This window comes from Capsicum annuum, chromosome 4, assembly GCF_002878395.1.
Source record: "Capsicum annuum cultivar UCD-10X-F1 chromosome 4, UCD10Xv1.1, whole genome shotgun sequence".
NCBI lineage: Eukaryota > Viridiplantae > Streptophyta > Magnoliopsida > Solanales > Solanaceae > Capsicum > Capsicum annuum.
The window spans coordinates 156,319,989-156,331,388 of NC_061114.1; positions in this window are offsets into that span (position 1 = coordinate 156,319,989).

Sequence of the window (11,400 nt, forward strand, 5' to 3'; positions counted from 1 at the left end):
TTTTCTAGTTTAGTCTAGAGAAAAAATATCATATCAATTCTAAAAACTGGTGTCATTAATTTTATGGTGGAAACAATAGTCACCTTGATAGATATTTGTGTGATAGAATAGTAATTATTATTTTTTAATTTAAATCTAATATAAAGAATAATGAATTAATAAGATTTACAAAATTCTTCCAGGTATACATTAAATTTTTTTATTCATATATTTATTTTCTTATATTTAAAATTTCCAAGTGAAAATTCTTACTCTATCAAAAGTTTTAATATTTCATACTTTTAATATTTTAATTTTTTGTACACAGAATACTATCACGCATGAACTTCATGGGTTAAATTTTAAAGCTATTAACCTATTTAAATATATATTTATTTATTTATTATCAGTTTATTATTATTATTTTATCATATGTAGTGTCATTAATTTTGTGGTGAAAATAATAGCCACCTTGATAGATATTGTATGGTAGAATAGTAATTATTATCTTTTAATTTAATTCTAAAATCATCATCTAGAAATATTTTTTAATGTCTATGTGGTGGAAACAATAGCCACACATGGATATAGATTATATTTTTCTACAGATATTACAATAATAATATATATATTAAATGCAAAAAACAATTCTTAATTATTAAAAAATGCATATGAAATACAAAAAATAATCTTAATTATTAAAATAGATTTAAAAAATAAAAAAATACTAATGAATTAATAAGATTACTTTTAAAGGAATTTTATTTTTTATTTTTTATTTTTTAATCATATTTTCTTATTAAGTGGAACAAAATAATAATAAAATAGACACATCAATAAATATTCTTGGAAAGATGTATTTTTTTTTATGAATAGATATTCACATTTGTTAGATAAGTAAGAGCATGGAAAGATATTTTTATACAATTATTACAATATAACAAAATAGATATAAGATATAAAAATTATCCTTAATTACTAAAATAAATGCAAAAAATATATATAATATAAAATTATTACAATATAACAAAATAGATATAAGATATGATACCATTTGTAGGGGGGTGCGCGGATTTAATAGGTATAATAGATTTAGTAGGTTTCTAGTGAATCTATTTTTATTAGTGCGTGGACATATTTTAAATTTTGTTTCAATATCTTTTAATAATTTACTTTTTTCGTAAGATATATTCATTAATTATTTTATCATGTAGTAATTGCAGAGTTACAAATTTCTGTATAATAATTTATCCTATCTGTGCTGTAATGTATATCTAATTCTAGATTTTCAATGTTATTTATTATCTTGTGTTGTTCTTCTCGTAGTGAGTTTTTAAAATTATATAAACTATCATATGTACTTTTATCTAAATTTTCTAAGGTTTTTTCTATCCATACTAATTTTTCTTTTAGGTTTTCCATTATTTTTCTAATTAGGTTTCTATAATTAATTTCATTATTTAGATTTTCTTGATTTTCTCTAGTTTTTCTAATATATTCTAACATTTTTTAATCTGAATAATATCCTTCTGGGTAAATTTCTTCGTATAACTGTTCTAGACAATTTGTAGTTTCAATTTCGTAGTCTATTACTTTTTCTAATATTATTTTCTTAATATCTATAATTTCTATGTTTTTAAGTATATATAAGATTAAAACTTTAAGATAATCTAAATGATCTATCTTTTAAAATTGGTTTTATTATAATATTTTGTAGTTGTTTGTTTTAGCCTTAATAGTTTTTGCATATTTTTATTAAGAAATTCTATGTATTTTATATCTTTATTTTCCATGTATTTGTCTATATTTATTTTTATCTGTTTTTCTAGTAACTGTATGTTTCTTATATTTTTTTCTAAAAATTCCATGTAACTTATCATCGTAAGTATTTGTAAGAGTAGTTAGGTAGATATGGTATATAATTTACTCTAGTCATGTAGTATTTACTAAAAGCTTTTTCTAATATGATTTTTCTTATATCTGCTACTTTTATATCTCTAAGTGCATACAAAATAAGTATTTTGAATTTATCTACCATCACATCAGATAAATTATCATTCATTTTCATAAAATTGCTTTTTTCAAAATATTCCCTTCAACCATGTACATAACAAAATATGGTCATCTTAGCTTACTATATATTAGATTATTCTTAAATAATATGTTCTTCCATCACTATTAACATGGTAATCCGAATACTTTTTCCCTTAAACAGCGCCTCTACTCTGGTTACTCCCTGCCACGGCTTCTTGCCTCATTGGTTTCACCTATAGGATGGCATAGTCCTTAGGGATTTTTCTCCGTTTCCGCTTTGTTAATAAACTTCTTAACATATTATTCTTCGAATAATTCTACTATAAAGTAACTAATATGAATTTATTTTATCATATCATGATTGTTGGGAATTATGAATTTAGCTATTCATAATCATAAATAAATATACCTGTCCGGGTAGCTTTGATATTTCTGAAGTTTGTTGCTCCATAGCTTTTTCCATTGGAATATGTTTATTTAATTAACTGAGTAAAGTATTTGTTGTGGAGTGGAGAGAAAAGTTGCTTCAACGCATGAAGGCTTGCCTTTGCAATGCCTTCTGCTTTCTTTATTTATAGAACAAAAGGTAAGTCTTTCAATCTTTACACATGTTTTTAAAACTACAATCTAAAGAAAGAAAAAAGTCAACAAAAGGGGCTTACATGCCTATCCTATCTACGTAAAAGTCCTAACAATTTAATTAATGTACAATAATTCAATCAAGACTTTTGTACAATAATATACAATAATTCAGACTTTGTACAGTATCTTGTCTCCTTTGATTTTGTTGTATCTGCTCCATTATTGCTCCTTATCTTATCTTTCCAGCTGGCATTTTGTCTTCTTTATTCTAGATGTACCTCTGAAATAATATTATCTTCTCCATTGCACCTCGAACATTGGTGGTCTGGATATTTGTGTCCAATTATTTTACAATATCTTGTTAGTAATCCATCTGAAATAAATCCTTTTTTTATTGCTCTTGCGGTAGATTGTTTTTCTGGGTTGAGTAGCGTCATTATCCATTGTCTTACATCTTCCATATCTGCTTGTCGTAGCTCTTTTGAATTTGAGTAAATCATTTGATGATCTCTCGAATAATAGCTCCATATTGGGTTTCCGTTAGTATAGTTATTTGCTAGTTCTTGAATGATCGTAGCTAGTCCAATAAGTCGTTTATTTGCATAAAAATCTGGTATCTCAATTCTGGGTATCTCCGATTGCTGCGTAATATCTTCTGGTATAATCATATCTCTAGTTAATCCTATCTTTACAACTTGTATAACTGGTTTTATTTCGTCATATAATATCTCTGCTGGTGCAGTATAACACTTTATATAAAATAAATTTCCTTTTGTTATTCTTTTGTAGGTGGTGAATATCTTGTATAATTCTTCCATAGCTGTTAGCTCTTCTCCGTCTTGGGTATATATGGTATTTAGTAGTCCATAGTCAAAACAGGTTTTAACTAGGCTTGGGTTAGTTTTGGGTAGTGCGATTAGTTTGTTATATCCTTGTAATTTTTGGGTTATATAGTTGATATTTGGTTCTTTGGTGTCTGTAGCTCTGGGGTTGATAACGCTCAATCTACAGCTCTCGTGGGAGTGTAAAGCGGTCGTTAGCAAATATAGAACCCAACCTGGGTTGGGTATCGATCCCACAGAGAATAGCTTGGCCAACAAGCAAGAGAAATTACTAGACTTTTAGTGCAAGTCTCGTAGGAAAGGGGGGATTGTAGTATGTAACCAAAACAAGAATGTAAGAACTGAAAATAGCAAAATAAAGAGAGATTGTCACGTGTGTTGTAAACAATGAGAATTGAGGCGTTGGGGTTATGTCCACCTTCTGAGGTATACGTCTCTATTGGCTATGAGTGTGTAGAGTCTTGACATGTAATTGCTTATAGAGAATTGTAGTCGATGGTAAATCCAAGCGTCTCTCGACCTAAACAAGGACTATTTCACTTTAACTCTCTCGAGCTTAAAGCGTGACTAACGGTACGAATTCTCCAAGAAGTTAGTCCAGGTACGGCACTAGCTTTTTAATAGGAAAGGGTGTCCTACTACCTTGACATTATCTCTTTTCCAGACAAATAACTTTTCTCTCGAACAAGTCAGATGTTAGACTGGCGTTGGTCTATGCGTCTTCTTTTCTAGACAAATAACCTTTCTCTCGAACAGGTTAGATGTTAGAATGGCGTGTTCTTGTGTTTGAACCGCAAAGAATGTAGATTTAAGATGAAGAGAATAATGATATAAGCAATATACTTGTCTTGAACTCACAAACTCATAGCTATAGATAGTAACTCATTCGGCTTCCATAACCCCAACTAAGAGATTTAGTTACCCATGAATGCGAAGGATATCACGTTTTGCATGGTGGATGGCGTGAATAGTAGGTGTTTGGCGTGTGGTTTTAGTGATTCCGTAGCAAGTAACGATTCTCTTGTTGTGGAATTTAAGAGTAGAAGAATGAAGAATTGAGAATGGGTTGTAGGAAGATGTCTTAATTGTAAGGAGATGAATGAATTGTCAGAATGTCTCACCCCTCTTGAAAATCTCTAACATGATAGGGTATTTATAATACTCCTATCCTACTCCTACTAAACTAATAAAATAAATAACCAAATCCTAATATACTAATGAAATCCTTGACCCAATTGTACTAGGGTAAGGTTACAAAATTATAATCCAAATAGAATGATGAAACACATAACCTAATTGCACTAGGTTAATGTATTATGGCAAAAATCCAGCTTTGTGTCTGTAAGTCCCAAAGTCTTCAGAAATGCTGTTTTAGCCCGGGACAGATTTTCCATGCAGCAGATTTAGTCCTTTATGCGTCCAGCTCCTTTCCATCTCGTTTGTGAGCTTTCTTTTGCGTCAAGTAAGCCATAAATTGCTGTATTTTGCATCATTTATACCTGAAACTTTCCTAATCACATTTGTTAGCTCATTTACAGGAAAAAGGACTAAAAGTGTACGAAATAGATAATTAGTTCTCGAAACTAGGCTAAAATATGGGCAAAATATATTGATATAGGCGCGTAATTTCGCCTATCATCAGGGGTTATAGTTTAGAAAGGTTTGTACTCTATATATTTTCTATGTATTTCTGGGCGGTGTAGTTGTATACTTTTTTGTCTTGGTTTAGGCTATCTCGGTATGTGTTAACTTGTGGGGGTATGAATAAATGGTCTTTTTGTATTTTTGGTGTAAATGGTTTTTCAAATATTTTATTCATATTTATATTCTGGTATCTTGGTCTATTAACTCCTTTGCTTGTACCTGCAGAAGTAGATTGATAAATGTTATGGGTTTTATGGAGTGTCCCAACGTCTCCTTCTAGCTCTGGATTTTTAATGTCTTCCGATCGACATAGTTCTGCACACTGCTGAGTTAGCTGATTTGTAGCTATAGACTTCAGTTTATCTTCATTAGTCTTTAGCTTTTCTATCTCATTACCCATACTGTCCACTTTCATTGAAAGCGTAGTTAGGGTGTTAAGTATTTTTTCTAGAGTATCTTCCTCTACTATTTCAGTCTGTGTAGCTTTGTCTTGATATGTAATCTGCAATAACATTTTTGTTAGTACTGATCACTTCAATTGTAAATGTGAAATTTAATATATTTAAAACTAGTCTCCGAATCTCTTTTGTTGTAACTGAATTTTGTATTTTCTTTGTTAACCACCAGCGTACCTGTGTATTATCTGTTCGTACAATAAATTTGTTATATACAATATATGGCTCAAATGCTAATAAACATTTATATAATGAACATAATTCTTTTCTATTTATTTCCCATTTTATTTCTATCTCGTTGAACGTACCTGAGTAGTATCTACAATGATGTTCTATTTTTTCTGCTTCATATCGATATTTAAGTACTCCTCCGTAACTATATTCACTAGCATCTGCTTCTACTATATATATAAATTTTTTATTTTCATCTGGAAATTGTAATTTTGGTAATTCTCTACAAAGTAATTTTATTTTTTGAACTTGTTTTTTATCTTTTTCATCATAGGTATATTCTATATTCTTTTTTAATTTTTTCTGTAGTGGTTTTAAAGTTTCTGCTAATTTTGGAATATATTCTCTTACTTGGTTTACTAGTCCTAAAAATGATTGTAATTTCTTTTTTGTATCTAATTCTTCTTTCGAATTTATTATTTTTTGTACTATATGTTGTTGCATTTTTACTCCACTTTTATCTATTTGTATTCCTAAAAATTCTATCTGATTTTTCATAATTTCAGCTTTCTTTTTGCTTAGACTTATTCCCGATTTTTCTATTATATCTGTAAATTGTTCTAATAATTTTAAATGTTCTTCTTTGGTTTTTGTGTATAATAATATATCATCTATGTATACTATACAATTAGATAATTGTTTAAAATAATTATCCATAAAATGTTGATATCTACCTGGTGCATTTTTATATCCAAATGGTAACGCATTCCATTCATAAAATCCTTGTGGTACCGTAAATGCGGTTAATTCTTTAGATTCTTCTTCTAGCTTTAGGTGGTAAAATCCTGATTTACAATCAAATTAGCTAAAATAATTATATCCTTGGATTTGTCTTATTTTTAATATCTTATTTGGTATTGGATAATTATATGTTATAGTTTTTGCATTTAAATTTCTATAATCAATAACCATCCTACTTTTTCCTCTTTTTTGTTCACTATGTTTATTTACTATAAATGCTGGACTATTATGTTTACTATTACTTTTTTGTATATATTATTTTTCTAATAATTCATCTATGTGCATTTTAAATTCTTTTAAATCATCAAAATTATATGTTAATGGTTTTTGTGTTATTATGCTATTTTTATCTATTAATTCAATTTTTATAGTAGTTTTATGTTTTTCCCATCCTTTTAATGGATCTTCACTATATAATTGTTCTAATTTTTTCTGAATTAATTCTATTTTATTTATTGAAAATATAGTTATTTCTGTTTTATTTATTGAAAATACTACTAGTTCTATTGTATCTTCAGTATTTTTTATATTTTCTAACTTTTGTGTAATTTTTTCACTTTCTTTTATCCAATCAGTTTTCTTTCTTATTTTATTATTGACTCTTTTTGCTCATACTTTTTGTTTACATGGTGTTGTAAACCACCAGTCTGTTTTGGTTATTATATGTGGGTATAATTTATCTAAGAATGGCATTCCTAAAAGTATATCTTTTGATGTTAATTCATAATTATAAATTTCTTCTATTGTTAATATCTTATCCCATACTTGTATTTTTACATTCCTAGCTTTATAAGTAATTAGGCTTCCTTCATTATTAAATCCTTTAACTATTATTGGTGTTTTTAATTTATCCCATTTGCTTTCTGGTAAGCAATTATATCTACATAAATTAGCTTCTGCTCCTGTATCTATCATTGGCGTATAATATCTACTGTAATATCCTTCTACTACTATCTTCATTAATACATATATCTTCATTTCATGTTAAGGCTCTTTTTAAGAATAACTTTTCTTTGCTATATGTTAAGGTTAATTGTGTATGTTCTATATTATATGGTTTTACTTGTTCTAACCATTTTATTCCTAATATTATATCTGCTTTTTGCATTTCTTCCTTTACTTCGAATTCTATTTTTATTTTTCTAACTCCTATTATTATTTCTTTTTCTGCTATATTTTTATTATTTATTAAACTTCTTGGTAGATCTGGGCATATATCATTGTCGGTCTTTATTTCTTCATTTTTTACTAGATATTTTGCTATATAATTTTCTTCTTGTCCTGTATTTAAAAGTATTAGATATTCTTTTTCATTTATTTTTCCTGTTATGTAATATTGGTTTAAATTACTTATTGAATTTGTTTCATAACTTGTTCTCTTTGATGAGCTCGATGATTCTGGTTTTTCATTAGCTATTCTTTTCGTTGTACTTATTCTATCATTTACTATTTCTAAATTTTCTTCTGTATCTATGTCTCTATAGGTATAATCATTATAATCTATTGTTTTTACTATTTGTTCGAATGGGCTTTCTATTTGTATTTTGTTAATCTTATTTTTTCCTGTTATTTTATGTTTTGTTGTTAATACATATAGATTTTTGCATCTTGCTGTAAATATTTTACTTCCTGGGGTTAATTCTATTCCTGATATTTTCCAATATAATACTAATGATTTATCTATATTTCTATCTGTTACTGCTACTGAATAATTTACACTTATTATAAATTTAAATTTTTGATATATTAGATTTCCTTTTACGGCAGTTATTATGCTTTTTTCTATAGGTTTTATAATTCTATCATCTGCTAAGTATAATTCTATTGGTGTATCTATTCTTTCTCTAAAACATGCTTTTATTAATATCTCTGTACCTCCAAGGTGTACATATTTTATTAGATCTCCTTTACTTTTTATATCATTTATTTCTTTATTAATTATTATTTTTGTTACTAGTGGTATACTAGCTTTTCCTTTTGCATATCTGCAGTCTATTACATGTTCTTTTTGGCATACTACATAATATTCATCCTTTTTCCTAGTAAAAATATTTTTTATCGTAGGTATTTTAAATATTTTCTCTACACTTAAATCTAATTCTTTTCCTTTTATTTCATCAAATATGTTACTATCAAATATTATTTTTTGTTCCGTTCCTTCATCATTTAAATATTCTTTCTTTGTTATTATTTTTATATCTTCTTCAGTCATTTGATTCATCTATTTCGCTATCTATTTCATTATCTGTTTCGTTTTCTGAAATTTCATATATACTATCCTCACTTTCTAATTCATAATCTATATAATCTATCTGCATATATTCGGTATTATCTATTCTTATTTATGATATTTGTTTATTTTTTGGATTTTTAGGTAATTTACAATCTCTAGCTAAATGTCCTAACTTTCCACAATTATAACAAGTACATTCTTTTATAGATTTCTTCTTTCTATATGGTCTTTTATGTTTATAATTTTTTACATAATATCTTTTTCTCGGTTTCTTATATTTATATTTTGATTTTTTATATTTTTTATATTTCTTATGTCTTTTTCTTTTCTTATAATATCTTTCTTGGAATCCAAATTGGGGTGCTATTTTATTTTTGCAACATGCTAAATTTCTTATTAATGTTTTTTCCATTTTTAATTCTTCTCTATATTTTTCACATAAGTTTCTTTACCATTGTTGTAAATATTTTATTCTTGCTCCTAACGTATCTACTATTTTTGCTTCTTCCCAACTTTTTATTATTTTCGAACTAAATGGCTCGGGTAATTTATTAAAATATAATTTTCTTATTTCTTTACTTTCTTCTATACTATATGCTCCTTTGTAATAATATTCTTTAAATGCGCAAGTATATTCATCTATATAACACATATTACATATTGCTAATTTTAACATTAAATTTCTATTTGTATCTTTTTCTTCATTTTGTTCTTCTTCGATTGTTGTCGTACTACCAAATTCATCTTTTATAGCTGTTTCATATTTTTTTAATAATTCTATAGGTGTTAGTTTAGTTGTTGTCGATGATGTTCCTTCTATAGATTTATTAGTTCTTAATACTTTTTTGCTATTTTCAGTTAAATTTGCAAACCATAGTTTTACTGATCCTATTAGGGTTTTTTCTATATATTCAGGTGCATCTGTTATATTTATATTATTATCTAATAATTGTTTTGTCATATATCCTATCCATAATTGTATTGTTTTTTCTGTATCTATTACACAGTCTAGATCTAAAAAGTTATAATTTTTATTAATTATTTGTTTTGGTATCCATTTGTCATATTCATTATATTTTTTAAACTTATTCTTATAATATATAGGTTTTCTTATTTCTGTTGTTTTAGGTATTATATTTTCATTTTCTTTTTTATCAAGAGTATTTATTTCTGTGTGGGTATTTTCTAAGTTTTCCTCATTAATTTCTTTTTGTTTTTCATTAATTTCTAAATTTTTTGTATTTGTTAATATTTCTGTATATGTTTCACTATCTTCGGAATCATAATTATCTGTCTCTGTCTCTTCAATATCTATATTATTTATTTCTAATTCTTCGTTTTTTATTTCTAATTTTTCCTTAAATTGATTTATTTCGTTCAGTAATTTCTGTTCTCTATCTTTTTCTTCTTTTTCTTTTTGTCTTTGTTCATACAACTCTTTTAATATTTGTAGTTCTTTTTCTAATTCAGCAATCCTACTATTTTTAGTTTCTTCTATTTTTCGTATTTCTTCCGTAGTTTGTTGTTTTATTTTTTCTATTTCCTTTTTCATATCTATCTCTTCATTTTCTTTTTCTATTCTTACCATTGCTGTCAATTTATCTTCTAATTTTAATTCTTCTTTTTCTAACATTAGATATAAATGTTCACCTATTTTCTTATATCTTCGTCCTAGATTAGAAAATACTATTTTTATTTTTGATCCTTCGTAGTTTTCATATATTTTTTCATCTATTATAAATTCTTCCTTATTCATTTTATTGTGAATAGGTCATGTTGATATACATATTCTAAACTATCTATTTGTGATTCTAATTTTGATATTTCATCTTTTTGTGTATCTATTGAATTTTTACTTACTCCGGCAAATATATTATAATGTAGTCTTTTTATTCTTATTTTTAATTCTTTACGTTTTTCAGAGATAATTTGTTTTAATTCTTTATATTGTTGTATTTTATTCATTTTAAATTATATTTATAATATTTTGGTGGATATCTAAATCTAATTTTATCATAATTAGGTGGTATGTGTTTCATTCTTCTGGATTTTAAATGTGTTATTAATTTTGATTCAATACTAGATATTAATGTAATTAAGTAGGCTAATTTTTGTGGGTTTTCTTTTGTTTTATTTAGACTTATATATTCTGAATAATTACTAATTAAAGATTCTTTAATTTTTCTAAAAGCTTCTCTATTTTTAAATGGTCTTCGCATAATTAATTTAATAATTTTGTAGGTAAATTTTTTAACTCTAACTCTAAATTTAAATTTTTTAACTCTAACTCTAGATCTAATTCTATTATATATTTCTCTTCCGTACTTTTTAAATTGCTGGGCTCTGATACCATTTGTAGGGGTGCGCTGATTTAATAGGTATAATAGATTTAGTAGAAGAAATCCTAGAAAGACTAACCCAATCCCCCCCCCCCCCCCCCAAAGGATTTTCAGGTCTATATTTTTCTAATTTCTTATATATTTGATAATCAATTTTTATGTTTTAAAATATTATAAATAATGAACAATATTTTTATCTTTACTCTATTTATTTCATTTTTTAATGTGCCAATTTATTATATGGCTAGTTAATGTGCTGATATATATATATATATATATATATATATATATATATATATATATATATATATATATATATA